The sequence below is a fragment of the Corvus hawaiiensis genome, chromosome 2 (assembly GCF_020740725.1).
Source record: "Corvus hawaiiensis isolate bCorHaw1 chromosome 2, bCorHaw1.pri.cur, whole genome shotgun sequence".
In the NCBI taxonomy this organism is placed as follows: Eukaryota; Metazoa; Chordata; class Aves; order Passeriformes; family Corvidae; genus Corvus; species Corvus hawaiiensis.
In genome coordinates this window covers 52,454,858-52,470,924 of record NC_063214.1, presented here as the reverse complement: position 1 = coordinate 52,470,924, position 16,067 = coordinate 52,454,858, and positions in this window count along the sequence as shown.

Here is a 16,067-nt window from a genome sequence, read left to right as displayed (position 1 = left end):
CCTGTACCATTGTGTGTGCGTTATCAATCATAAACACTCACACATATGAGGAGTAATATTGTGGCCAATAGCCCGCAGTGCTGTGCAGCCCTTCAGAAGGACCTTGACGGAGTGGAGGGATGGGTAGGGAGGAACTGTCTGAAATTCTACAAAGGCATATGCAGAGTTCTTCCCCTTGCACCAGCACAGGCTGAGGGAATAAGTTCTGTGGAGGTGCTGGTGGACAACAGGCTGTCCTTGAGCCAGCAGTGCCCTTGTAGCCAAGAAGGCCATTGGTCTCCTGGAGTGGATTAGGGTGGAAGAGCAGTGCCAGCAGGTCACGGGAAGTGATCCTGCCTCTCTACTCAGTCCTAGTGAGGCACATCTGGGGTGCTGTGTCCAGTTCTGGGCTCCTCAGGACAAGAGAGACATGGAGCTCCTGGAGCTGATCCAACAGAGAAGAACAAGGATGGCTGGGGGACTGGAGCATCTCTCTTATGAGGAAAGGCTGAGGGAGCTGGGCCTGTTCAGTCTCGAGAAGAAGTGACTGGGAGGGGACCTCATCAGTGTCTGTAAGTATCCAGAGGGAGGTGTCAAAGGATGGATCCAGGCTCTGCTCAGCAGTGTTGAGCAATAGGACAGAAGGCAATGGGCAGAAACCGATGCACAGGCAGTTTCACCTGAACATGAGGAAGAACTTCACTGTGCAGTGACCACACACTGAAACAGGCTGCCCAGAGAGGTTGTGGAGCCTCACTCACCGGAAACATTCAAGCACTACCTGGTTGCAATCCTGTGCCGTGTGCTCTGGGATGACCCTGCTTGAGCAGGGAGGTTTAACCACATGACCCCTTGGGGTCCCTTCCAACCTGACCCATTCTGAGAGTCTGTAATACTTGGTAGCAATGAAAGTACTCTACAACTTCTGTTCTCTTAAAGGATAGCAAAATTATGACTGTGGAAACAGTCATGGGGATTAGCTCAGCTGCTGGAGGAAGAAAGTGCGGCCACTGTAATGTTAGAGGCTTTGCTAAGGTGCTGCATCAAGATTAATTCAATGCTGATCTCTGCAGTTTCTGGATACCATTCCTTAGTACACTGCATTTGCAGCAGAAGGAACAATGATTTAATTTAGAAGAGAAACATACCGCACTTTGTAAAAACTTCCTTCCTCTCTCACAGGTAAGGCGGCAGGCAGGTGTTTCTGGGCTAGCCAGAAATCAGGAGTGGCTGCTGCTGCTTTCCAGGGAAGTAAAGCTTATGTATTTTGTAGTTCTGTGTGTGCTCAGATAAGATTTCTTACACAAAACTCGTTTCCAAAAGCAAATAGAGGGATGGATATACCTCTCTATCTAAAACACTCTTGCTAAATTTATGCTGAGTGGGTAAGCTTAAGCAGATTTTGAATTGCATGTCCTGTGTAAATTGGCATTTAGACAATTAACAGCAGTTACACTATTAAAACCAGGGGGAATTCTGTGCCTAAATCAGAGGAAATGCCAAGATCTGTTAAGACTCTTAAAGGAGAGTTCCTACCCCCTTTATTTCTGCTGAAGTACCGAGGTTCTTCTTAGATACCCTGTCTTGGCCGTAGCTTCTGAGTTTCAAGCTTATTTTCAGAGCACAATAAAAGGTTTGTTGTTACTCAAGAGGCTGATGGTAATATATGGCTCATGATAATAAGCTGATAACAATCCTCATAAAGTCAGATAATAAAGGCATATTTGTCCTTCTGTGCCACGTGTACATACCTGTGAAGAGATTTAAAATGTGAGAGCCGATTTATTACACTAGACTGTGTAATTGCAATGTTATGTATAAATGCAATTGTTATGCTCTGGGTTTTTCCAATAGTTTATTACTGACTTCTGCTGGGCTTTTTTTTTAATTGGTAAGGGTCTGGGTTTGGGTATTTTAATTAATCTGGAAAAGGAATGACCAGTGAAATAGAAAATAATGAAGGTTATGAAAGTCAAGCTCACAAAAAAAATTAGACTGTAATGATACCGTATCAGGCTCACGGAGAGGATCACAGTGACAATGAGGTTGCAGTTTGGAATGTGAAGGACAGCATAGGTAGAGAAAGCAAAGTACTCTTACAACTCTTACTTTTGAAAGAAATTACCTGCGTCCGTCCAGGTCTGAGTTCTGGGCATCACGGGCAGATACTTTGTATTGCAAGTTCCTTAGGATTTTGAAAATGCTTACAAAAATAATGAGTCAGCAGAAATATTACAGAGAGATTGAAGAGAATGAGAGGTTAAAATAGCTACAGTCATGCTTAACACAGAGAAAATGGATGGAGAACTTCTATTTTTGTCTTTTAGCTTTATAGGCCCAGTTTTTACATTTGTCTGTAAAGCAGAGGTGACAAATTCAGATTTGATAGAAACATTTTTTCATTAAATGAATGGCACTCACTGCCACCAGAAAGAATTTGAGGAGAACAGCTGAACTAGATATAAAAGTAAAATGGATTATTTTATCAATGAAAATTGATAGAATTTCCAGAATTAGCAACATTAGTATGCCAAACTCTTTCCCAACAAGGTAGTATTTTTGTCCTTCAGACATTATGTTACCTTTCAGTGAAGAGCCCAACTTTTAGGGGAAAAATACTTCTGGCATGTTACCACTTCCATTATGTACAAGCAAGTGCATAATGTGAGCTCCAGGGCCAGCATATCGTGTACTCCAGCAGGAGTTTATCTCTACAAACGTCCTGCTTCCCGAGAAGAAATTTTGGTCAGACTCAAGGGGATGTTTGTGCTTTCCTGAAGCAGGCTTGAGGGAATAATTTACTGTGTTTTAGCTGGTGGAGAATGTGAACTACAGTTCCTTGGGGCACAAGTTGATGCCTCTTGAGTGGTGCCAGATGCAGGCACCCTGCTTTTATCAATTCCAAGGATGCTGAATTTACAGGTAGTAAATGTTTTGACTCTTCTAACAGAAAATACTCTTCAACTACTATTTCGTTTGGATAGAGGCAAGGTAGTGGGATGAAACAACAATTTTCCTTTTTTACTTTCATCTATTCATTGAACTAAAAATCAGGAAGAAACAATGGGAGAAGTTTTAGGTGCCTACCATAGGATCAACCATTAAATGTCTGGTCAAAATAAACTGACCAGCAGCTACCCATGCAAGAAAGAGCAACTGTGGGAAAGAGGTGACCACTGCCCACAGTCAGCAAGTGACTGCCAGGGTGAAGTAGCTCAGGTTGTGAATGAGAGGCAGAAGGGGGTGACAAGTTGTCACTTCATGAGACTTTCAGCTGTTGCCTGGCAAAAAAAGGGAATAGAATCTTGCACCAATCATTGGGGAGCAGAGTAACAGAGTGGAAGTGCCTGTAGAGGTTAGATTGGAAAATTAATGTTTTAAAAAATCCATGGTACTGGAAGCCAACTCTATATTGGATGGATGATATTGGACTTCCAGAATGAGGGAAATACATACTGGTGTGTATACCTTCATCTGTCTGTTACCTGTGCTGGCTAAATTAAAGAAAGATTGGATTTCAGTTCTTTAATTTGTGCAGCTCACGTGTCCCTCAATAAGGCTCATTAATCCCCAGTGCTGCCAAGATTACGGCTCTGCTGGAGTTGGCAGGGAGCTCCAGGGTGCCCTGCAGCCTCACCAGGTGAAAAGTCATCACCACAACTGTGCCCACCATGTGAGAGGAAAAGCACAAAGGTCTTGAGTGGGATGAAATGTCAGTGTGGCGAGTCAGCAGGTGTCCAGAATGGGGGACTCCACCAAGTCCATGGGGCTGTACCAGCTGAGTTGTGTTTCAGTGAATTTGATGGGTACTCTGGAAAGCAAATAGGCAAGAGTCTTCTCTTGCACTCTTGCACTAATTAATCAATGCCAGCCAAATCTTTTGGTTCCTGTCACCCTGATTGACAGCATCCCAAGGAAGGGTCTGCTCTCAACAAACAGATACGAAGGCTGCCTCAGGCTCTGTTTTTCTTGTGCCCTGAGCAGTGACTCTCTGGCTTCATCACCAAGGTCTTTGAGCATCACATCATTCTGATTTTCTTCCAGCCTAGTGCTTCTGGCTGCAGAGGACAGGGATCACCACCAGACACCTGCTCCACTGAGCTGAGTCCACTGGAAAAAACATTGGCAGTGTGGATGCAACATCCCGCTGCAGCCATCTCCTCTGGCCTGCAGACAGGACTCCTCCATGGCTCTGGTTGTTGATGGGTAGTCTGAACTGCTGAGAGGAGAGGAACATGCTTTGAGCTTCCAAGCAAAGTGCAGACCTGCCATTCATGACACTGGCCACCCCCAGCTCCAGCCGCGTCTGCCTCTTTCATTTGGGTAAGGCTGTGTTGCAGCAGAGAACCTCAGTGGTGATCAAACTGGTGAGAGCTACTGGCCCTCCTGCAGCAGGGAGGCTGTAACCCCTGGAGTGCTTTCCCAGGTCTAATCATGGGAGTAGGTGTGGGTCAAGAGCACCTTAAGCTCTGCCCCTACTGCAGAGGTGAGTGCTGTGCTGGCTACCCTGGGGACCATGGCAAACAGGCAGGGGAAGAGAGCTTGCGGGGATGGTTTGGGACCTGGCTCTGTTCCCTTTTCTCTGCTGCTGGAACTCCTTGTCACAGTGGACCAGAACTGGGATCACAGGCCCTGGCTTCAGCACCCCGAGCTGCCCTGGGAGGAGCTCGCCTTGGGGCTGCTCAGCTGCCAGTGCCTTTTACCATCTCAAGGTTTGCAATGATTAGAATAATCCTGAGCTCACGATTGGGAGGCTGGGATGTGCCTGCAGGGCTGGGACAGCCTGAGGCAGCCCTGTCCTCAGAGAGCTGCTGGGGAGGTGCAGTCAGTGCAGATCACTTCTGCCAGCTGCCTGTGGCTGCACAACTGCTCATCTGTGCTTCCAGCCCCCTTCGAGAAGTGACCTTGATTACCATGGTGCTGCATGGCTCAACCTGACTACCAGGGAACAGTCTTGTTCCCAAATCCAGCACCCATGCCTGAGCTGCTGACTCCTCAGGAATCCAGTGCTCCCATGAGCTCCCTGGAGGTGTGCGGCCACCAGCGGGATGGGGGAACCTGGGCTTCCAGAAGGCCTTGCAGGGTACCAGGCCTAGGCCTGTTGGTTTCCTTTGCCTCATTGGGCCGGCAGCTGCTGCCTCCCCCTGGGCTTCAGGGATGTGGGGATGTCATTTTCAAAGACACAGTTTCTTCTGCCTGGTGGTTAAAAGGCGAGAGGCTTTTGTTCCTGTTAGATACTGTATGTGTGCCTGGCGGTTCTTTTTCACCTGAAAGTTAATGGTTAACCCCTGGAGACTGCAGCCAGGCACTGAGAAGCCTCTTGTTACCTCTGGAAATTAAGGCAGCTTGAAGGTGTGGTGGTTTGTTGCCTGTGTAAGTGCCAAACGCCCACCCTGCCTTTGAGGAGGGCTGGGTTATCAGTGATGCAGGGTTGTGCATGGATGGGAGAATCCCATCTGTGGCAAGGCTTGCATGCACAAGTTCATGGGCTGCTTGAAGGAGCCTGGTCTTAAAGATGTTGGGTTGGTGTTGTGGTATCTAAATCTTTAACTCAGCTCCCCTTTGATTTAGTAAAGAACTTTCATTCGGTTTCCTGGAAAGGGGAACCAGTGTGCAGAAGTTAGTCAGCTCTGGTAACAGTTCTGCTGAAAATAGCTGCCTGGAGGGCAGGTGTAAGTATTCCCCTGTGCTCCAAGAGAGAAGAGTTGGCCACAGACAGCAAACATTCCTAGCATCCTCCTTAGAGTGAATATCGGTGCTGCCAGGGAAAGCCTGACTGGTTCCTCTGGTCCCTGCAGGCTGATTCCAAAACCGGGAGAGACACCTCTCCTTTCTCAGGAGAAAAAATGAAAAATGCAGAGAAAAGACATTTTCATGTTGGTGGATTAGGACAAACACGAGAGCCTGGAGATAATGAAGCTTCTGAGAGCATGACATAATTGGCATTCAACAACTCACCTTTTCAGACACTGAGAGGTATTTAAATGTGGGTGGTTCAGTCCCTACCCCCTGGGATGAATACTCCCTGACTCACCAGATGTTTCTTTGAAGATAGCCAATGGGATTTGCAAAATCCCAGACTGAAGCTTATTATCTGCTGAGTGAGAAGACAATGGAACTCGATTGCCCTCAAGAGCTCCTGGCCCTGTGTAGGGCCAGAGAGTCTCGGGGAGCCCCAGCCCCACTGGCACCGGTGTGGGAGGAGGGAGCAGGGGCTCAGCAGCTGCGTGGTGGAGCTGCCTCAGCCCTACTCACCTGCATAAGGAGGGTTAAATTAGGAATGTGGGCATCCCTAATTGCACCGTCAGGCCAAATAAGTCTAAAGGGTTGTGAGCCAAAGCTGAAACGAAGTATTTGTGGAACGAGAAAGAGATCATACGTTCAACTCCCCTGAAGCAGCATTGCTGTCAGGGATGCCAGTTTCCAAGGCGAAAGGCAGCACTGTAATGGAAGAGGAGGAAAAAGGCTGAGTGCCACTCAGCTGGGAAAGCAAGCAGGCTACCGCAGTGTCTCAGCATCAGCCATGAAAGGCTGCTTGTAAACAATGCTGCCTCCAGCACTTTGGGATTTTGCAGACTGTCATATGGAGGCTATATCGATCCCTGGATACAGGTGCTGAATTTCGACATCTGATAGCCCATTACAGCTGCAGTTCTTGAGCTTGTTTCCTTACAGAAGTACAGTTTCTACTGGTGAAAAGAGCTTTGTGTTAAGAAATGCTCCAAGAGAGATGAGCTGGTTTTATAAGGAAGCAGAGAAGTGACTGGTGAGGGGAGCTGAGGCTGTGGCTTTTATTTCTGACGTTCGTCTCAGGTCCTGACAAGGGACTCACAGCGCCTGCAGGTCAGGACTTTCTCTCCTGTACCTGCTGCCATTCCTGCACCAGGGTATTTGTGCTTACTGGTTATTTTCTTAAAGATGAAAATAAGGTCTCACAAATGATAATTACCAGAGCAGGCCCTTTTAGTCACCTTTACAGTACTGCAAAAGTAGCTTGACTTTTGGTCCTAGTTTTGTAATGAAAACAGCATTTTTCTACTGAAAACTGGAAAAGATTGTGTATGACACACTAAAGATGCAGAAGCTTGTAATAGATGCTATTATTCATTTCTAGACTGAAAATCCAGCCACAATGTTGGAATCTGATTCAATAAAAATTTCTTCTTTTCCTGTGTGATGTCCCTTCTTTGCACCTCTTTTGAGCACTGAATTCACTTGATCAACATGACAAATCACCTTTCTGTGTGGCATGACATCTTGGCAACACTGGACCATCAGTCCTGCTGTGGTGAGAAGAAGTACTTCCTTCTTATGGCTACTCCATCACTGCTCCCTTTTGGGACTGTTGGCCTGAGCATGGACACAGGCAGAGGTCACAACCTCTGGCTCTCAATCACACCCTGGATGAGGCTGCCAGGTTTTCAGGTGCTAACAAGAAACTATGAATGGGCAGGTCTTTGAATTTCTTTAGGAAAACTCTATGATAATGCCCTCATTTTGTGTCTCTGCATAGATCCTGTACCAGTGGTCTGTGTACTTACATATTCTTTGTCATTTTTAAAGTGGCAACTACAGGATTTGGTTGGCCAAGCTGCAGCAGCAGAAATAAATCTCCTTTCCTCCTACAAGGTAGGCAACTTTATGATGCAGTTGTTTGCACAGCAATAGCTGCTCTGCTGGTGCATTACTAAGCAATTGCTGGGAAGGTTCGGCAAAACCAGCTGAGAGCTGCATCACACACATCACGCGGGGAGGGAGGAAATGAGGCTGCTGCTGTACTCTGAGATCATATATCAAAGGCTTTAGACTACAGTTGGGAAGGTGGGCTGGTGTGCAGGTGACTGAGTTTGGGCTGGTGTAAATTACCCTACTGGTACACTGGGGACCAAACCAGCTGCCTGCTCTCACCAGCGGCGGTTTCACAGCCAGGCTCTTAGATTCCTCTTCCAGCGCATCCTCTCTTTTGGGCTTTTTGCATCTGGATTATGCCAAGCTGCAGGATTGCATTCACCATGTGTTGAGAAGGAGGGAAGAGAGATTTTTCTGTGAGCATGTGAATACAACTCTAAGTTGACATAATATCCCTGTTAGGGAAAGGGCAGATGGGAAAGGAGCTTGTACTGACTTTACCCTATTTAGCTTCACTCCTTTGTTGGTCCCTCAGTGCTTTTTTGCATCTGTCTGAAAACCTGAGGATCCACCTTATATGAATACTTGCAGCTCATGTGTTACATGATGCTGCTGTGCAAACTGCTCTGTTAAATCTGTCAAGCCTAACTGGCCTGTTGGACTGTTTGAGAGCTACAGCTGCCAGATAGATTTTGCTTAGTCCTCCTCTGCCCAGACTACCCTGGGATTTATCAGCAAACTGAAAATTGCTGCACAGTTTCTTTCCCTTCCCTTCAAAGGCTCCAAGTTGTGACTGTGCTGCCTTAGTCAACCCTTGGGAGCCGTTTGGCAATTGTGTGTTGTTTTTTCAGCAGACACCTGTTCGGCTGAAAACATTTTGGAAATCAGAAAAGCTGATTCTCATTTACATGAAGGACTGCATGTGCCATGAGGGAGGTTTCAGCATTAACAGATGGGAAATTTGCATGTGGATGCAGCCTTCCATGCCTTTGTGTCAACAGTGATGCAAAGGGCTCACATCCCATTGAACCTGGATGACACTTGCATCCTTAAAATCAAAGCAATTCCTAATGGATGGGGGACAGAGTCCTACCTGAACACCACACAGTAGCAACTGCATAAGGACTCATGAAGAAGCCAAGATCTCTTGGAGTCTCCTCCAGAAGAAATTGTTCGAAGTGGCTTACAGAGTGCTGGAGACCCAGTTGTCAACACAACTGTTTTACCATCTTTAATTAGCTGAGACTTCATTTTGTCAAGCTATCCTTGTTGCAGGAAATGATAATGCACTAACAGAAGCAGCCAGTGCAAGGCTATTGATTTTTAGGTGTATGCTGAAAAATGAGGAGCACAGGAAACAGACTTGGCTGGGCTCCAAGGACTGCCAGTAGAGAGGAGAAGCAAAAAGAAAAAGGTACTGAGAAATGTGGCCTTGTCTTGTTCCCATAGTAGCTCACAGAAAGCTTTCTGTTAACTCCAGTCATTACTTTTTTTGCATTTGGCCCGTGTACCAAACATGGTGAGAGCTCTGATGGAAGTTTCCCCGTGAAAGAGTTTGTCCCTTTTCTGAATGCAGAATATCTCTGTCCTTTTCAAGACCAGAGTCAAATCCCTCAGGGAGGAAGATCCCCCTGGATATCTGAATAAGTCGGCAGGCTGGATCAGTCTTCCCCTCCCTGAGTTTTCCTTTAAGGACTTCCTGCAAGGGGCTAGAAGGAGAGAGCAGTCTTTCTCTTGGTGGCTTGTTGTTTTCCTCTGCCCATGGTGCAGATGCAGCCATGGATGGGACCTGAGGACACTTTTATCTGTCCAGACGATTATAGTAACATTTCACAGGTTCTGTTTTATTCCTCCTAAAGCTTTGTCATGTCCACTCTCTTCAGAAGGAAGCTACTGATCTCACAAAGACTACTGTTAGTACGCTTCTAAATAATTACTGAGAAGAGGACAAACTTTGTGGAGAGGAGAAATCAGTAGTGCCAGCAGAGACCAGCTTTTCAGATTTACCATCCTCTTCCTACTCTCTGCTGTGTTGGAGTAAAAGCAAAAACCTGTCTGGATGATCAGAGGTTAATGGGTTTTTCTCTACCCACAGCCCAGTAAGTGGAGTACCAGGGGCCATCGTGGGACCTGTCCTGCTAAACATTGGCCACCAATTACCTGGAAGAGGCAACAGAGGTCACTTGCCACACTATAATGACTGATCTGTCATTATAGTGTGGCCAGCAGGACCAGGGCAGTGATTGTCCCCCTGTGTATGGCACTGGTGAGGCCACACTTTGAATCCTGTGCCCAGTTTTGGGCCCCTCATTAAAAGAAGGACATTGAGGTGCTAGAGCAAGTCCAGAGAAAGGCACCAGAGCTGAGAAATGTTCTAGAGTGAGTCCTATGAGGAGGGGCTGAGGGATCTGGGGGTGTTTATCCTGGAGAAAAGAAGGCTCAGGGGAACTGTATTGCTCTCTACAACTGCCTGAAAGGAAGGTGTAGCCAGGTGGGGGTCGGCCTCTTCTCCCAGGCAACTAGTAACAGGGTGAGAAGAAATGGCCTCAAACTGCACCAGGGGAAGTTCAGTTTGGACATCAGGAAGAATTTTTTCACTGGAAGGATTGTCAAACATTGGAACAGACTGCCCAGAGAACTGGTGGAGTAACCATCCCTGAAGGTCTTCAAGAAACGGCTGGACATGACACTCAGTGTCATGGTTGAGTTCACACAGTGGTGTTTGGTCACAGGCTGGGCTTGATGATCTTGGAGGTATTTTCCAAACTTAACGGTTCCATGATTCTATGACTATGCTGCCATTCAGAGAGATCTAGGCATCCTGGAGGAATGGGTCAGCAGGAACATCAGGAAATTCAATAGGGACAAAAACCTAGGAAAACCCTGTCCCTTTGCAATGATACAGACCAGGGGACTGCCTGCCTGGGGGCAGTCAGGCTGAAAGTACCCTTTTGCCACAGAACTGAATGTCCAGTGTGAGAGTGACCAGGCCTTGGAGTGGGTTGTCCAGGGAGGGTGCCCTATTTCTTTGTCCTCAGAAGTTTACAGGACACACCAGGACCCCGAGTGTCCTGGCCAGATCTCAAAGCTGACCTTGCTCTGGGCAGCAGGTTGGACTGAAGACCTCCTGAGGCCCCTGCCAGAAGTATCCAAGGGTCCTAAGATTAACAAAATGCTGAACCATTGTTGGAGCTACAAACTATAGCCTGGTGCATTACTTACCCTCTCACACATGCAGCAGCCCCAGACTCGTTTGGTGTGTATCTATCTCCAAACAGTTTCCTGACAATTACAAAAACACCCAGAGATACTTCAATTAAAAATGGCCCCAGTGTGAGCAGTGATATCAAATTATGTGGCTGACTGCTAGGTCCAAAAGCTATTTACTCATAATTTTTTTCCAGAAACCTTCTTGCTTAAAACCAGGGAGAAGTACAAAACGGGTTGTCACTATGGAAAAGGCAGTCCTGCTCTTTGAAGTGGCCCTGGGGAGGATGGGAGGAGCAGGATAGCTGCAGCATCCTCTGGGGAGGCTCTGGTGGGACAGAGGAGGAAAACAGTGATGTGCATGCAGTGAGAAAGAGGAGGAGAAAGCCTCTTTCTGGCCCTGCCTGGAATGATGGTGGCTCTGTGTGGCAGGTGGTGAGGACCCCTGCATACTTAAAAGCTTTTGCCTTCTCGACTGGAGTGAGGCAGGCAATCCACATTAAGGTAAATGTAAGAAAGGTCAGTCTGAAAAGGGTAATTTATTTTCTCTCTTACATTTAACAGGGTCTCCAATTCAGGTGATTCTGCCAAAAAACACATGGGTAATGAGACAGAAGTAGAAGGCAGTTTGTTTCCTGTCCAGGCCATTTTTTCCTCTGGCAGATATCTCATAGCTTAAAAAAACCCCAAAAAACCTGTACAGCTCCTGCTAAACAGCCCTGGCTTTCCTGTGCATCCTCTGCATGAAAGTGGTCTCCAAGCCCCTAAATCAATACATTCCTTCCTGTCCTTCTGAGATCACTTATCTGCAGAGACTTCACTGCTCTTGCTGCAGACTGCTGAGCTCGTTGCTTTGCCGGTTGAGCTGGGTGCACTGAAAGAAACCTTTGAATTCCCATGCTCCAGCTCAGTTTGCTGGTTCAAAGGCATTTTCCTGCTTTGTCTCAGCAAAGCCCAGTCCCTGGAAGCTGCAATTCATGCTGCCACTCCAGCCCCTGCCATATCACCATTTGCCATTGGTGGCATAACAAGAATGCAATTCCTGATGAATGAAAAAGACCTTCTTTACAATTGACCCAAAGTGCTCCTAGCCTTCACTACAAGCCCATGCAGTGGAAATCCACTGTTTATTTTGGAAGGTACAGGTGGGGGCAGTGCTGGATCCCCCTCCTGTCCCTGGCTGTGCTGTACTCCCAGTTACTCCTGCACCATCCTGCAGCGGGCAGCAGAGGTGACTGAAGACACTCACTCCCTTTAACAAGTTTTGGCTACTGCTTAGCTGGATTTGGAGTTTTTGGATTTTGGAGTCAGATGACTTTAGATTATACTTTGATATAATGTTCATGGAATGCCCGGGAAAAACCCTCCGGAGCTCCATTCAGTTCCCCCTGGGTGTGCGCCCCATACCAGGGCTGCTGCCTCTCCCTCAGCTCTCTGCCCTTGCCAGTCCCTGCAGTGCTGCTCCCAGGCTCCGCAGCAGGGACACGGACTGGGGCATGTGGCACGCACCACAGCTTTCACAGGGTCAAATGGTTTGCTTGTCTGCTTGTAAGGAAAGGGCAAAAAAGAAATTGATCTATTTCACAGCAGTTTATGCAGCAGAGCCACACACGGTGGAGTTCCAGGGACAGAGACAGCAGCTTCCCACCACTGCAGCCCTGAGCCTCAGTGGGCTCAGACAGACCCAGAGGCACCTCCAAACCAGGCAGCAGGGGATGAGTGGGTGATAGCTCAGCCCTGGCCCTTCCCCAACCACAGACCCTGTGTGCTCACATAGGTTTGTTCTGGCACGTCTCTCCTGGGGTGAATTTCATCCTTGATGCAGAAGGCTTCTCGAGCCACAGGTATTGGCTGTGTGGTGAGAGGTTGGCTCCAGGAAGCCGTACTAGCACCTACAAGCTTAAAAATTTTCCTTCACCTTCATAATTGACATAATTATCCAATTACAGGAATGAGATTCATGTCAAAGGGGGAGCCAGGAGGATGGCTGCTGTCAGGTGAAATTCTGGCTGAAAAGCAAAATCCCTCAGCTGGGGCTTCTGCTTGAACACCAGGAAATCTCCACCTGTCCCTTCCACTTAACTGAGCCACTTCCATTTTCTGACGTCCCTGGTTTTCAACAGAAGCCAACTGGGACTCCTGGCAGAGGACATGTGTTCTTTTGTGATTTCAGGAACACAGAAAGCCTGTTAGTGTGCCCTTGTCTGGCCCTGATAGATGAGCATACTCCTGCCATGGGAGAGCATCCTGAAGGCAGCACAGGAGTGTCAGGGTGCAGCATGTGCTTCACCTCCTATAAACCACGAAGAACAGGGATAAAATGGGAGGAAATTCATCCTGGCGTGTATTTTGCTCATATGCAAACCTTTATTTTACTGGCTATTTCCTGATGGCAGAGACTGCTCCAGATCAGAAAGGCAGCCTGGCTGCTGACGCTCTGCCTGCAGAGAAGGGCACGGCCAACTCTGGTGGCTGCAGGTATTGTTCCCTGTTTCTGTGTGCGGTGTTGCTGCCTCCTCGGCACCAGCAGGCTGCAGAGAAACACAAAGGGGTGGCCACGCACGTCCCCGGCAGCGCTGAGCACGCCGGCTGCAGTAAAGCGAAGGAGCCATGAACAGCGGCCCCTTCCCTGCCTGAGGAACCGCCCCTGGGTTTTGCCCATCTATTTTTGAAGTACACTTTGTTGAGACTGATCTCTGTGCAGTGGTGCAGAGCCACGGCTGAGCTCTGAAGAAAAGAAGGCATTTGGGCTCCTGAACGGGCTTCACTGAAGTGAAGTTGCCCCAAGCAAGTTTCAGAAGGGCTTCTGGTCCCTTCCCTGCCTGCTGCTATGGCCCCATGTCCTGGGTTGCAGTGTATTCTATTACCATCCCCATCAGCTGTTGAAATCAGGTGGGGCAGTGTTTCCTTGCCTCCTCCCCCCAGACTATCTTTCTGTTAATTGCCCATCATTGTCCTGCCACATGACTCAGAGATAACTCCCTCCGGACTATCTTCTGTTAATGAGCCTAATCAACACTTTGCCTCATGACTCGTTACCCCATTGTGAGATGCTCCACCCAGAGGGAGGAACCAAGCATCCCATCGTGGATATAAGCTGAGGCTGAACACCAGAGACACTGGCTTCCCACTGGATTTCCAGAGGGCAGGAGCTACACAGCCACCATTGGACTTCCTGAGGAAGAGCAGACTGTTTTACTACAGGATCACTGCTTCAGAGGACTGCAGCCACCATTCTACCAGACTGCTACCACCACCCTGCCTAACAGGGTGTCAGGTTGTACCTTGACTCTGTCAGTTTGACAGTGTTTTCTTTTACCTTTTTTTTTCTTTTCCCCTTTTCTTTAATTTCCATTAAATTGTTATTCTGACTTGGTGCCTCCCACTGGTTTGTTTTCAAACTAGCACATAATTTGGCGCCCAACGTCGGGCAGCTCTGAGAGAAAGTCAGAATTACAATTTTGTGTTAACGGAAACCTATTCACCATGGTGCTCAGCTTGTCTACATGGGTACTGTATCTTGCTCTCTATATTTTTCCTCACATGGGGAACTACCTGCCTGTAGTATTACTCCTGTTAAAACCAGGGAATGGTATGAGAATTGCTTTAATGGTTTATTATGTCTACAGCATAATAACCTGTGAGGCGATGAATACCATTCGGAGTATATACTCAGTTTTGTTTGGCTGTCCTAGTCTGGGCTCTTATGTCTGGGATCTCCTCAACAATCGCACCCAGCCCCTGGTGGGAGGAGTAGAGAGTGGTTTCTTCCAGCCTTTCAGGCCAGGCACAGCAGTTTTTGAAAATATTGAATTCCCTCTGGATGTCAAAGACGGCATAAACTTGCTGTCAGTTCTGCTTTGTCTTCTCTGTACAGCCTGCACCATGTTCACCATGCTTAGAATCAGAGCTATGGCACAGCATCCTCAGGATGAGGGAGGGAAAAAGAGCAGAACAACAAACACCATGCCTATGCAGACTGACACAGAGGAGAAAGGAACCAAATGCAAAGCAACAGCGTCCATGTCTACGCAGACTGTCACCGAGGAGAAAGAACCCAGATGCAAGACAACAGCGTCCATGTCTACGCAGACTGACACAGAGGAGAAAGAAACCAAATGCAAAACAACAGCGTCCATGTCCACGCAGACTGACACAGAGGAGAAAGAACCCAGACGCAAGACAACAGCGTCCATGTCCACGCAGACTGACACAGAGGAGAAGGGAACCAAAAGCACTGTCAGCGTCCCCATGCAAACCATCACTGAACCAGAACAGCCTAAACCAATTGCAGTTGCCCCCGTTCAGAAGAAGAAATCAAAAAGCAAATCAGTCCGCATAGTGACTGACGAGGATGCAGCAGGACCTTCGCACCCAGCAGAAGAGGCAGAGCCAGAGATCATCACTCGGTCGCTATCCCTGGGTGAGCTGCGTGACCTGCGGAGGGAATTCACCCGCCAGACAAACGAGTCTATCCTGACCTGGCTGCTCCGCATCTGGGACGCTGCAGCCAATGACACCATTCTGGACGGAAGTGAGGCCAGGCAACTGGGATCTCTGTCCCGGGATGTGGTCATTGACCAGGGGATCGGGAGAACCCAAGAAACCCTCAGCCTCTGGCGGCGACTGCTTACAAGTGTAAGGGACAGGTACCTTTGTAAAGAAGACCTCCAGGTGCACCAAGGAAAATGGAGCACAATGGAACAAGGTATCCGGTGCCTGAGGGAATTGGCTGTGCTGGAGATCATTTTCTCAGAAGATGAGAGATTTCCTAAGAGCCCAGATGGTGTCCAGTGCACGTCACAGATGTGGTTGAGGTTCGCACGCCTTGGACCAGAGATATACTCCCGTTATCTGGCAACGCTGCAATGGAGGGAAGGCGAGGACAGGGTGGGCGTCTTGGTGAACAAACTGAGGATTTACGAGGACACCGTCACAGCCCCGTTTCGCACCCATGTCTCATCCGTGGAAACAAGTCTTTTGGCTGAGCAAGTCCGGAGCTTGATTGAAGAAGGCCATCAGAAATTGAAAAAGGAACTTAAGGAAGAGATTTACCAGATCTCACCAGAACCAACAAGAGTCTCTGCCATTAGGAGCCGGCGACCCCCAACCAGGGAGAGAGGATACACTCCACGAGGTAACCTCTGGTTTTTCCTTCAGGAACATGGAGAAGACATGAGTAAGTGGGATGGAAAACCCACCTCCTCCTTAGCAGCTCGGGTACGTGAACTAAAAAGAGGGACAACTACCAC